This window comes from Zeugodacus cucurbitae, chromosome 3 (assembly GCF_028554725.1).
Source record: "Zeugodacus cucurbitae isolate PBARC_wt_2022May chromosome 3, idZeuCucr1.2, whole genome shotgun sequence".
NCBI classification, from domain to species: domain Eukaryota; kingdom Metazoa; phylum Arthropoda; class Insecta; order Diptera; family Tephritidae; genus Zeugodacus; species Zeugodacus cucurbitae.
This window is the reverse complement of record NC_071668.1, coordinates 32,018,734-32,030,779: the sequence shown is the minus strand read 5'-3', so window position 1 is coordinate 32,030,779 and position 12,046 is coordinate 32,018,734. Positions and strand designations below refer to the sequence as shown.

The 12,046-nt window shown below is 36.6% G+C and overlaps 1 protein-coding gene across 11 annotated transcripts in view; it reads right to left on the bottom strand.

Moving 5' to 3' along the window:
• LOC105219245 (hypothetical protein) overlaps positions 1–11,140 on the bottom strand; it is a 46,334-nt gene extending 35,194 nt beyond the window's left edge. For 2 of the 11 annotated variants that reach the window (XR_008470267.1, XM_054226697.1), the window contains exon 1: positions 10,070–10,702. The gene's annotated coding sequence lies outside the window, so the exon portion shown is untranslated. The other 9 variants (XM_011195245.3, XM_011195247.3, XM_054226700.1 and 6 more) reach the window with 8 other exon arrangements.
• Positions 11,141–12,046: the final 906 nt, after the last annotated feature.

Sequence of the window (12,046 nt, the reverse complement as noted above, 5' to 3'; positions counted from 1 at the left end):
TTAAAAGGCGGAATATTTTTATACTCTCGCAGCAAAAGTTGCTAAGAGATTATTATAGTTTTGTTCACATAACGGTTGTTTGTAAGTCATAAAACTAAACGAGTTAGATATAGGGTTATATATATCAAAATGACATATATATCAGATGACAAGACGAGTTGAAATCCGGATGTCTGTCTGTCCATCCGTCCGTCTGTCCGTGCAACGGATAACACAAGTAAAAATTGAGATATTTTAACGAAACTTGGTACACGTATTCCTTGGCACCCGGAGGAGGTTGCTTTCGAAAATGGACAAAATCGGAAAATTGGCACGCCCACAAAATGGCGAAAACCAAAAACCTATAAAGTGTCATAATTGAGACATATATAAAGTTATAAAAGTAAAATTTGGAATAAATGATCGCACTAGGAATGGGTATATGTGGATGTAATTTTTTTGGGAAAGTGGGTGTGGCCCCGCCCCCAAATCGGTTATTTGTATATATCTCGCAAACCAATAAAGCTATATAAACCAAACTTTCTGCAGTCGGTTCTCCTACGTACCCCACCACATACCATGAAAATAGTTGAAATCGGATAATAACCACGCCCACCTCCAATACAAAGGTTAGGTTAACAAGTAAGGAAAGGCTAAGTTCGAGTGCAACCGAACATTTTATACTCTCGCAATTTATTTAGAGATTTACCTATATTTTCGGTGAAAAATTACCCTTAGGCACTGAGTTCTACATGTTTGATATCAGGGGCCTTGAAAAGTCATGGTTCGATTTTCACAATTTTTCCACAAGTGATGTCACAGCTCAAATACAGTATTTGTGTAAAGTTTTATTTCGCTATCTTTATCGGTTCCTTATGTATACATTATAAAGTGAACGAATCAGAACTCACTAACGAAAAACGTCAGAAACACTAAATTTCACAGAAGAAATAGCAGAAGGTAGCCATATCTCAGGAAGTATTCAACAGATTTCAATGAAATTGGATTTAATAACTAATTTTTGAATTCCATCTTATTCCTTCACTTTATAATACTGTCATGTGAAAATATGGGTCAAATTGTGTGATTTCTTAATAAAAATATAGCAATAAATTGCGAGAGTATAAAATGTTCGGTTGCACCCGAACTTAGCCTTTCCTTACTTGTTTTTAAATAAGTTATCTTATTTATTATTTATTAAAGTACATATTCATGTATAACTATTTTGACTTGGTCAACTAATTTAGGACACTCAAGATTTTGTCAATATTTTTAAAATTGATGGCTAAAAATTTAAAAATTGTTAAAACTTTTTATTTTATGTTAGTTTTTAGTCGGATAACCTTTTTATTCAGGATCAGCTTTGTATTTCTAGGCAAAATACCAACTAATTGGTATCAGCACCAGTTGATATGTTCTTCCATTTTGCCTTGACATTTTTGTTTGATTTCTTTTCCAAACCCCTTTGACATCTGCCCAAAGGTTGCCTATTGGGTAAATGTCCGGATTCTGGGCACGTAAATTCAAAGCCGTAACCTTTTAGGATGAAACATATGTTCTGCCACTTCTATCAGTGTGATTTGGTCGTTATCCTGCATAAAATTGTAGGGTTCAGGCATGTGTCCCTGTGCAAATGGCAAATCTGTACTCATCAAAATGTTTGTATATGGCTATTTGTTGAGTTATTCCCCGAATAGGAGCTAAACCGAACAACGATATGCTCCATTGTAAATTTAATACAGCGGTTTAATTTTGTAACACATGTAAACATTTTATAATACATTTTCGTAGTTCATTTTCATGAAAATGACATCAGAAGGTTCGTGTTGATTCATCGTTGGTCAGTTGAGCCATTATTATGTCAAAAAATTGTCTGAAAGTCAATCCTCTTTTGTAATAAATCTAAACAATGTAACCATTGATTATAAGCTTGCTTGGTCCACTAAAAGCGGTAAGCTACCCTAGCGATCAGTAAAACATCCATGGAACCATGAAAAGCTCATGTTAAGGGATGCTTCACAAAACAAGGATTTGACAAACTAAGTTAAATATAATATAACACGAAAAGCTCTCGAACCTGAAGCTTTCATTTGAATGCATTATTTATAAAAAGCACACTGAAGTTCTACTTCTTCGTGGAATATTGTACACTATAAATATTTGCTTATAAAATTGAAGTGTAGTATGTAATTTTCTTAAAAAACGTCAAACTATATGAAGAATCGAGATGTTTCAACACCGGAGCATTATCATGGAGGGACCGAGGAGGAATTCTGGTAACAGATGTCCAGAGCATACTGGGATTATGGAGGTAACATTTCTCCGACCTGCTCAATGGCAGTGAAAGTACAACACCAGGAGATGGCGAACCCGATTCCCCAATCGGGATAGATGTTTCATGACCGACCATGAACAAATTCGAATAGTAATTACCCGCTTGAAGAACAACAAAGCGGCGGGAACCGATGGATTACCGGCCGAGCTATTCAAATACGGCGGCGAAGGACTGATAAGGTGCATGCATCAGCTTCTTTGCAGAATATGGTCGGAAGAAAGCATGCCTAACGATTGGCATCTCAGTGTCCTCTGCCCAATCCATAAAAAGGGAGACCCCACAATCTGCACCAATTATCGTGGGATAAGCTTCCTCAACATTGCATACAAGGTCATGTCGAGCGTATTGTGTGAAAGACTAAAGCCCACCGTCAACGAACTGATTGGGCCTAATCAGTGTGACCTTAGACCTGGAAAATCCACACCTGACCAGATATTCACCATGCGCCAAATCTTGGAAAATACCCGGGAGAAAAGAATCGATACACACCATGTCTTTGTAATTTTTAAAGCTGTCTTCGATAGCACCAAAAGGAACTGCCTATATGCCGCGATGTCTGAATTTGGTATCCCATGAAAGCTGACGCCAAAAGCTCCGTCAGGATCGGAAAGGACATCTCGAACCGTTCGATACCAAACGTGGTTTCAGACAGGGTGACTCACTATCGGTCGACTTCTTCAATCTATTGCTGGAAAAAATAATACGAACTGCAGAGCTAAATAGAAAAGGTACAATCTTCTATAAGAGTGTACTGGCGTATGCCGATGATATTGATATCAGCGGCAGCAACAACCGTGCCGTTTGTTCTGTTTTTCCAGACTGGGTAAGGAAGCGAAGCGTATGGGTCTGGTGGGGAATGAGGACAAGCCGAAATATTTCCTGTCATCAAACAAACAGTCAACGCACTCGCGTTTTGGCTTCCACGTCACTGTTGACAGTCAAAAATTTGAAGTTGTAGATAGTTGTCTACTAGGGAACTAGCGTTAACAACACCAACAATATCCGCCTCTAAATCCAACGCAGAATCACTATTGCCAACAGGGGCTACTTTGGACTTAGTAAACAATTGAAAAGTAAAGTCCTCTCTCGACGAACCAAAATCAATTTTGACAAGTCGCTAATTATTCCCGTCCTGATGCATTTCGCAGAAGCGTGGACGATGACAACATCCGATGAGACGACTCTTGGGGTTTTTGAGAGAAAGGTTTTGCGCAAGATCTATGGTCCTCTGAACATGGTCAACGGCGAATACCGCAAACGATGGAATTTATACGACGACATTGACATAGTTCAGCGAATAAAAAGACAGCGGTTTCGCTGGCATGTTGTTCGAATGCTCTGAAAGTGTTCGATGCAGTACCCGCTGGTGGAAGCCGAGGAAGAGGACGACCTCCACTCCGTTGGGGTGACAAAGTGGAAAGTAACCTGGCATCACTTGGTGTTTCCAGTTGGCCAAAATATAAGAAGAAGAAATTAATGGCGCTCTGGTGGATTCGGCTATAATCGTGTAAGCAGTTCCTACGCCAAATATATACATATGTATATATGAAGAATATGAAACCACTCATTCGATTCAGAAGCTCTCTTTTCTGCCTCCATATTCGATCAAAATTTAATGTTAAAGTTATTCGTGAAGCTAAAAATTTAAAACTATTAGTATTCAGAAAAATACCATTTAACAACAACGTAAAGTCGCCTTTTTTAATAAAAAAAAAAAAAACTATTCTATTTGGAAGCCTATGATATTCGAAAGGAAGAACACTTTCCTTCTCACTATCGTAGTTGTATAATCGGCGTGGCAATCTTAAATGAAATCCCATATCTCACTAATTGTTACTGTTACAGTTTGAAAATTATCTCGAATACTGCGCCATCTTCCCATTTAACACGCTTTTATAGTTGTATTTTTTTATTTTAGAATATCCCAAAACTCATAAAGATAAAGATTCGTTGTTGTAGTGTTGAAGACGATCTGTAAACTTCGAAACTTCTGCCACCCTGCTTTACGGATTGACTTCTTGGTTTTTCTCTGAATGTGTAAATGTTGTACAATCAGAACCAATGCGGCTTATTTAATTTACATCCATAAAAAGTAGTATTTTCCAAAAAAATAAGTCTTTTGATATACATACATACCTGTATAGGTCTATGAACGAATGCAAACGCACTTAAATATACTTTTTCGACAATAGTTTTTTCTGCCACACTCCCATACATTATTTTCATTTGGACGTGTCGGCACTAGTCTACTTGCATGTTTAAGCCAAATCCTATATTCAGTTCGGCCATTATTGTCCGTGAGGATTTAAGGAGATCAGCTTTAATTTTTCTTACAATTATTTTATTCTCGCCGGAGGTTTTCGCATCAATCTTAAATTTTCTGATGGTATTGTATACAATTTTTTCCGAATATTTCACTATATTAGGAATTTTTAATTTGTTCCTTTTTTGTAAAGGTCACACATAATTTAAAATTTTCCAACAAAACAGTATCTTCTTTTTACCATTGTATCAAATATTTTAATAACATTAACTATTGAATACAAGTTTCCAACCGAAAGTAGTTACTGTTAGACCACGCACCACTGATAACAGAGAATTATAAGTGCGCTAAATAATTATCCAATGCTTTTCCAGCGAAATTTAACGAAAGCAAATTAAAACCATTTGAGTGGAGTTTTTTATACCCTCGCAACATGTTGAACAATGTCACCAAGAAATAAAAGAATTAGATATGGGGTTATGTATATATAAATGATCAGGATGACGAGTGGAGTTGAAATCCGGAAGTCTGTCCGTCCGTTTGTCCGTGCAAGCAATAACTTGAGTAAAAATTGAGATATCTTAATGAAAACCTGAATGGCGAAAACCGAAAACTTATACAGTGTCATAACTAAGCCATAAATAAAGTTATGAAAATAAAATTTGGATCATAGGATCACATTAGGGAGGGGCACATTTGGATGTAATATTTTTGGAAAAGTGAGCGTGACCCCGCTCCCAAATCGGTTTTTTGTATATATCTTGCAAACCAAAAAACTGTATAAACCAAACTTTCTGCAACAATTTTTACAATATATAAAGTAAGAACAAGTGAAGATAACGGAACAAAACTTTGCAAAAATAATGCATTTAAAGAGTGGCATCGCCCTAAAAATCGAAATCGGTCCATAAGTTTTCAAGACCCTATACCTCGAATATGAGGACCTCAGTGCTTCTAACAATTTTTTTACAGAAAATCTCGGTAAGTCTCTCAGATATTTTGAAGAAATTCAGAGGGAATATGTTTCTACTAATAATATATCTCCGTGACAAAAATGAGTGAAATCGGGTCAAAACTTCCCCTACTCCCATATACTTAATATTAGTGGTTTCAAACTTTCAATGGACTTTATACCGAATATGTGAGTGAAATTGGTTGTTATATCATTAAATTTGCGAGAGTATAAAATGTTCGGTGACACCCGAACTTAGCCCTTCCTTACTTGTTTAAATTCACTTGATATAGCAGAAGTCCACCACATAATTTTCTGTTTAAGATTATTCTTGTGTAAAATTTTGTTTTCATATTCAAGCAACAATTTTGACTTGAAAATTTAAAGAAAATCAGGTCCGGTTGCCACGTTTAGAATAACACCGTCAGAATCTACGTTACTCTTTAGAAGGCTTCAGTTTCAAACTCCTTTAACATTCGTTAATACTATGAATAAGTAAATAAACCCATACAGTGTCCATTTGTGGAAAAACTAGCTATGTAGAGGCAGGTTAACCTAGAATGAGCACCGATTAGCGCTGAATTAAAAATGTAGCTAATTCAAAATATTAAATAATATAGTAAAGAATAAAATGTAATAATTTAGAAAATGAAATGTGATACATATGTTATCAACTAATAACTTTAAAATAAGTAGTAATAGTGACATCAAGTAATTATATCAGCCAGCCACATACATCGTGTTTGTTATTTCATTATTTTATTCGTCAATAACATTAATTTCACTATAAAACAAGTAAGGAAGGGCTAAGTTCGGGTGTAACCGAACATTTTATAATCTCGCAATTTATTTATTTACCTTTATTATATAATACACAATTTGATCCACATATTCGTCGTATATTGTATAAAGTCCATTGAAAGTTGGAAACCATAATATTAGGTTAGAAGCACCGAGGTCCTCGTGTTCGATATATGGGGCCTTAAAAACCTATGGTCCTATGGCTGCCACACTATAAACATAGTATTTGTGCAAAGTTCTGCACCGATATCTCACTAGTGCTTACCGACTGCAGAAAGTGTGGTTTATATAGCTTAATTGCTTTGCAAGATATATACAAAAAACCTATTTGGGAGCAGTGCCGCGCCCACTTAAAAAAACTTACATCCAAATGTGCCCCTCCCTAATGCGATCCTTTGTACCAAATTTTACTGTCATAACTTTATTTACGGCTTACTTGTGACACTTTATGTGTTTTTGGTTTTTCGCCATTTTGTGGGCGTGGCAGTGGACCAATTTCCAAGTTTCATTAAGATATCTCAATTTTTACTCAAGTTATAGCTTGCATTATCATGTAGGGACCGAGAAGGTAATCTGGTAACGGATGTCCAGAGCACACTGGGATTATGGAGGGAACACTTCTCCGACCTGCTCAATGGCAGTGAAAGTACAACACAAGGAGATGGCGAACCCGATTCCCCAATCGATGACGATGGAATAGATGTTCCATTACCCGACCACGAAGAAATTCGAATAGCAATTACCCGCTTGAAGAACAACAAGGCGGCGGGGGCCGATGGATTACCGGCCGAGCTATTCAAATACGGCGGCGAAGAACTGATAAGGTGCATGCATCAGCTTCTTTGTAGAATATGGTCGGAAGAAAGCATGCCTGACGATTGGAATCTTAGTGTGCTCTGCCCAATCCATAAGAAGGGAGACCCCACAATCTGCGCCAACTACCGTGGTATAAGTCTCCTCAATATCGCATATAAGGTTTTGTCGAGCGTATTGTGTGAAAGACTAAAGCCCACCGTCAACGAACTGATTGGACCTTATCAGTGTGGCTTTAGACCTGGAAAATCCACAATGGACCAGATATTCACCATGCGCCAAATCTTGGAAAAGACCCGAGAGAGAAGAATCGATACTCACCATCTTTTTATCGATTTTAAAGCTGCCTTCGATAGCACGAAAAGGAGCTGCCTTTATGCCGCGATGTCTGAATTTGGTATCCCTGCAAAACTAATACGGTTATGTAAGCTGACGTTGAGCAACACCAAAAGCTCCGTCAGGATCGGGAAGGACCTCTCCGAGCCGTTCGATACCAAACGAGGCTTCAGACAGGGTGACTCACTATCGTGCGACTTCTTCAATCTATTTCTGGAAAAAATAATACGAGCTGCAGAACTAAATAGAGAGGGTACAATCTTCTACAAGAGTGTACAGCTCCTGGCGTATGCCGATGATATTGATATCATCGGAAGTAACAACCGCGCCGTTTGTTCTGCGTTTTCCAGACTAGATAAAGAAGCGAAGCGTATGGGTCTGGTGGTGAATGAGGACAAGACGAAATATCTCCTGTCATCAAACAAACAGTCAGCGCACTCGCGTCTTGGCTCCCACGTTACTGTTGACAGTCATAACTTTGAAGTTGTAGATAATTTCGTTTATCTGGGAACCAGCATTAACAACACCAACAATGTCAGCCTTGAAATCCAACGCAGAATCACTCTTGCCAACAGGTGCTACTTTGGACTGAGTAGGCAATTGAAAAGTAAAGTCCTCTCTCGACGAACCAAAATCAAACTCTATAAGTCGCTCATTATTCCCGTCCTGATGTATGGCGCTGAAGCGTGGACGATGACAACATCCGATGAGACGACTCTTGGGGTTTTCGAGTGAAAGGTTTTGCGCAAGATTTATGGTCCTCTAAACATTGGCAACGGCGAATACCGCAGACGATGGAACGATGAGCTGTACGATTTATACGACGACATTGACATAGTTCAGCGAATAAAAAGACAGCGGCTACGCTGGCTAGGTCATGTTGTACGGATGGAAGAAAACACTCCAGCTCTGAAAGTATTCGATGCAGTACCCGCTGGAGGAAGCCGCGGAAGAGGACGACCTCCACTCCGGTGGAAAGACCAAGTGCAAAGTGACCTGGCTTCACTTGGTGTTTCCAGTTGGCGCCAAAAAGCAAAAAGGAGGAATGAGTGGCGCGCTCTGGTGGATTCGGCTATAATCGCTTAAAGCGGTTCCTACGCCAAATATATATACATATATATATATAGCTTGCACGGATTATGTGAACAAAACTATAATACTCTTGTGCAACATGTTGCGAGAGTATAATAACTTTGCTGGTAACTTCCAGCTAAACACAATAAGATGAATAAACACAATAAGATGTTTCGATCATTTAAAGGTTAAGCAAGATATTATATAGTAATCAAATTAAGTAGCTAGATTACGTACATAAATTATAATACGAGGTTTAATAACTCCCGTGGTATTTATTATGGAATGTATGTATGTACTAAACAAATATAGACATTGTAGACAGCTACACAGAGAAGGAAATACTCGTAATCGAGACTGTAACTTATACGGCTAGAGATATTATCATTATACTGTTACGGTTAGAATCAGGCATTTTCGCTGTGTAGGACCTGCTTCTAACGAAGGTGCCTGATAAAAGTTGTCTATAAAAATTGGGAAGAGGAGCATCTAAGCATCTAGCAGTGACTGGCAATGTATATTTATGATAGTTATAAAGTAATAACAATTAAGTTATTAAAAATTATCAACTTCGTTAAATACATAGCAACTGATATACCATCAATGTTGTATATTGCATAGAATAGCTTGTACTCATACATATGTATGTTATAGGGGTGATTATATCATAGGGGTGATAATGACATCAATATATGTATACGTTACCCTACATTTCATATAATCCATTCTTTTTAATTATACCTATCTACTTACAGATCTAAACTCTTTAGATCAACGTATAAAAACGCTAAGGACATTAATAAACTTTTGCAACCATAATAAACATGAAGATTAGAAATAAGTTTAGGGTTCATAGTAACTCCCAAATCAACAAAACTAAATACTTGAAACAAATTAAATTTTTTATTGCATTAGAAGAAGGGTATAAAGATCTTCCTGAAAAGCACATCGTTTTACATCTTTTAAAAATCAGTGGAATATTAACCAAGTAACTAAATTGTTTAAGTCCATTTGCTTCTGGAATCTTTCATTGATTGTAGCATATGATTTAGAAAGTTTTGTAAAAGTATAACACAATTTTTGAGTTCTTAATTAAAGAAGTAATATCATTAGTAAATAACAAGCACAGAATCGAACCAATAAGACTAAGAAGATACAGTTTTTGCAAAAGAGTTGCGTGATTTATTTTATAGAATGCCTTACTAAAGTCTGTGTATATAACATCAGTATACTTATTCTTCCTATAACCCTTTGATACATGGTTTACAAATTCAAACAAATTCGTTTGTACAGCCTTCCATTTACAAAATCTATGCTGAGGGTAAGAAATTATGGTATTGCGGACATGGCTATTCCTTTATAGTTCCCAATGACTGACCTCTTTAAATCCCCTCTTCTGCAAAGCATCTAAAAACTACTTTTTCCTTATTGATGAAAATATACCTTGTTTAAAAGATGAATTAATTAGTTTTGGTAATAATGTGATTGACACATGAAAATAATATTTAAAACTCACCGCCTATGTTTGTAAGGCCAATTTTTATTAAGATGAGCATAAGTTCGTGCTATGTAAGTATTTACTTATATGGGTTCATTTTATTGAACACTTCTGATATGCTGTATGTCCGCACACTATTTCGAGCAATAACTACAAATCCTTTTGTTTACAAATATCAGATTATAAATAATAGGTAAAGCAAACAACTAATCCCACGCACTATCTATAAATGTTATACAGTTATTATTTTAGCACTGCGAATTAATTTTTTGGATTAGTATAGAGTCCAGCAATTGTTTAAAACTTTCCGAAATGTGATGCATTCAAGTTAACAATTTATTTATTACAACTAAATAATGTATGCACATAGCTAATTTATATATTATAACAATGATTCGGAATAACCCACGAATACAGCTGTTGTATGTCGAGAAAACCTTTGTCTAATTTCAGCGCTTCGAGTTCATCGACGATAATGAAGAGGATAACGGATTTGATTAAAAGTCGTAACTTGATATGCCTTAATTTCGTATCAGCACGCGACTGCTTCGATAAAGGGAGAACTTGAGACTAATCGTACGCTTATTTCAAAATCAAAATCACAACGAATAAAGATAACTTTAAAGCAGAAATTATATTTATCTGTGGAGAACTTACGGAATGTGAATTAGATTGTTAGTTCATTTGCGCACAATCTCAGCGAATCTCGAATTGCGAGCAACACATTTGTCGTTGACGTAGCGAACGGTGATCGGTGGCATCAACTATCTATTTTGCATTTCTAACTTGCTACAGTGGTGGAAATTGTAAAAATCCCACGTTGGAAGAATAAATAAGACGTACTCATACAAAACACGGTGTATGGCAGTGTTAGCTCTGATAGCATATTTACAAACATACACAATCAACATAAGCACGTCGAGCTCTATTTACTACTGTTATTTTATTCTAGCACACTCAGTAGATGCGGAAAAGCGTATGACGAGGGTGCAGAGGTGCACACTTCACCGCCCACATGGTAGATATTTACTCATACAAATCCCACATATTCATGTAGGAGACACACATACATGCATGCAAATATGCTCACAAAAGACATAATAAAGTAATAAGTGGCGAACAGTGTAAGCGTTGTTTGATAACGGAACTCGCACTCAACTTTTCATATTTTATAGAATTTATCGTTAATCTGTATATAAATAATCCCGTTTTTGATACTGCAACCGAATTTTATATTTTGAATGTCCATAATTTATTTGATAGCATTTTCTGGTGTTATCACACTACAATAGACGTGTAATTGTTATAGAGAGCATTCAACGACTATTTGATCTTTTCATTTTTATCAGATCTCTAGTTTAGTGGCACTGATAAGATGGATGGCGACAAATAATGTGGGTGTCGAATTCGTAAACAAATCCTATAATGACCTGTGTGTCGATCTCATTCATTCCCATAACCATTAAGTCTGTAATTATTAAACTCAATTTAGAAGTGACAGCAGTTCGTTTCACGCTTGAACGGTATTTATTCGTGTGGCTGGTGTAAGTGGCAAAAGTATATTTGACTAAATTCAGGGATGATATAAAAGTAGTTCAAAGTGAAGCGTAAAACTTGATGAACTCTGTGGCAAAGATATTATCATTGCAAATGTATCATCTTCAAAATTCGTAAAGACGATCAAAGAGTCCGACCGATTAATCAGCCTTGGCATCGGCATCGGCTAGTATCTGCAAAAAAATTCAGCATTTATCCGATCACTTGTACTTCTTTCGCATGTGACTTAAATCAATTTGTTGTTTTCAACATTTTTGATTTCTTTTTGTATTAAATTGAAGGTTTTGTTTGACAATTGCTTCCTTCAGACGGCCCCATTGTTGAGAGTATAGGAAAGTTGGCAAATATGGACCACCAATCCTTTTTGTTATATAGTTCACTAAATACCGAAATCAAAGGACTTACCCTTTTTTGTATCTTTTTGAAGATACAAGATTT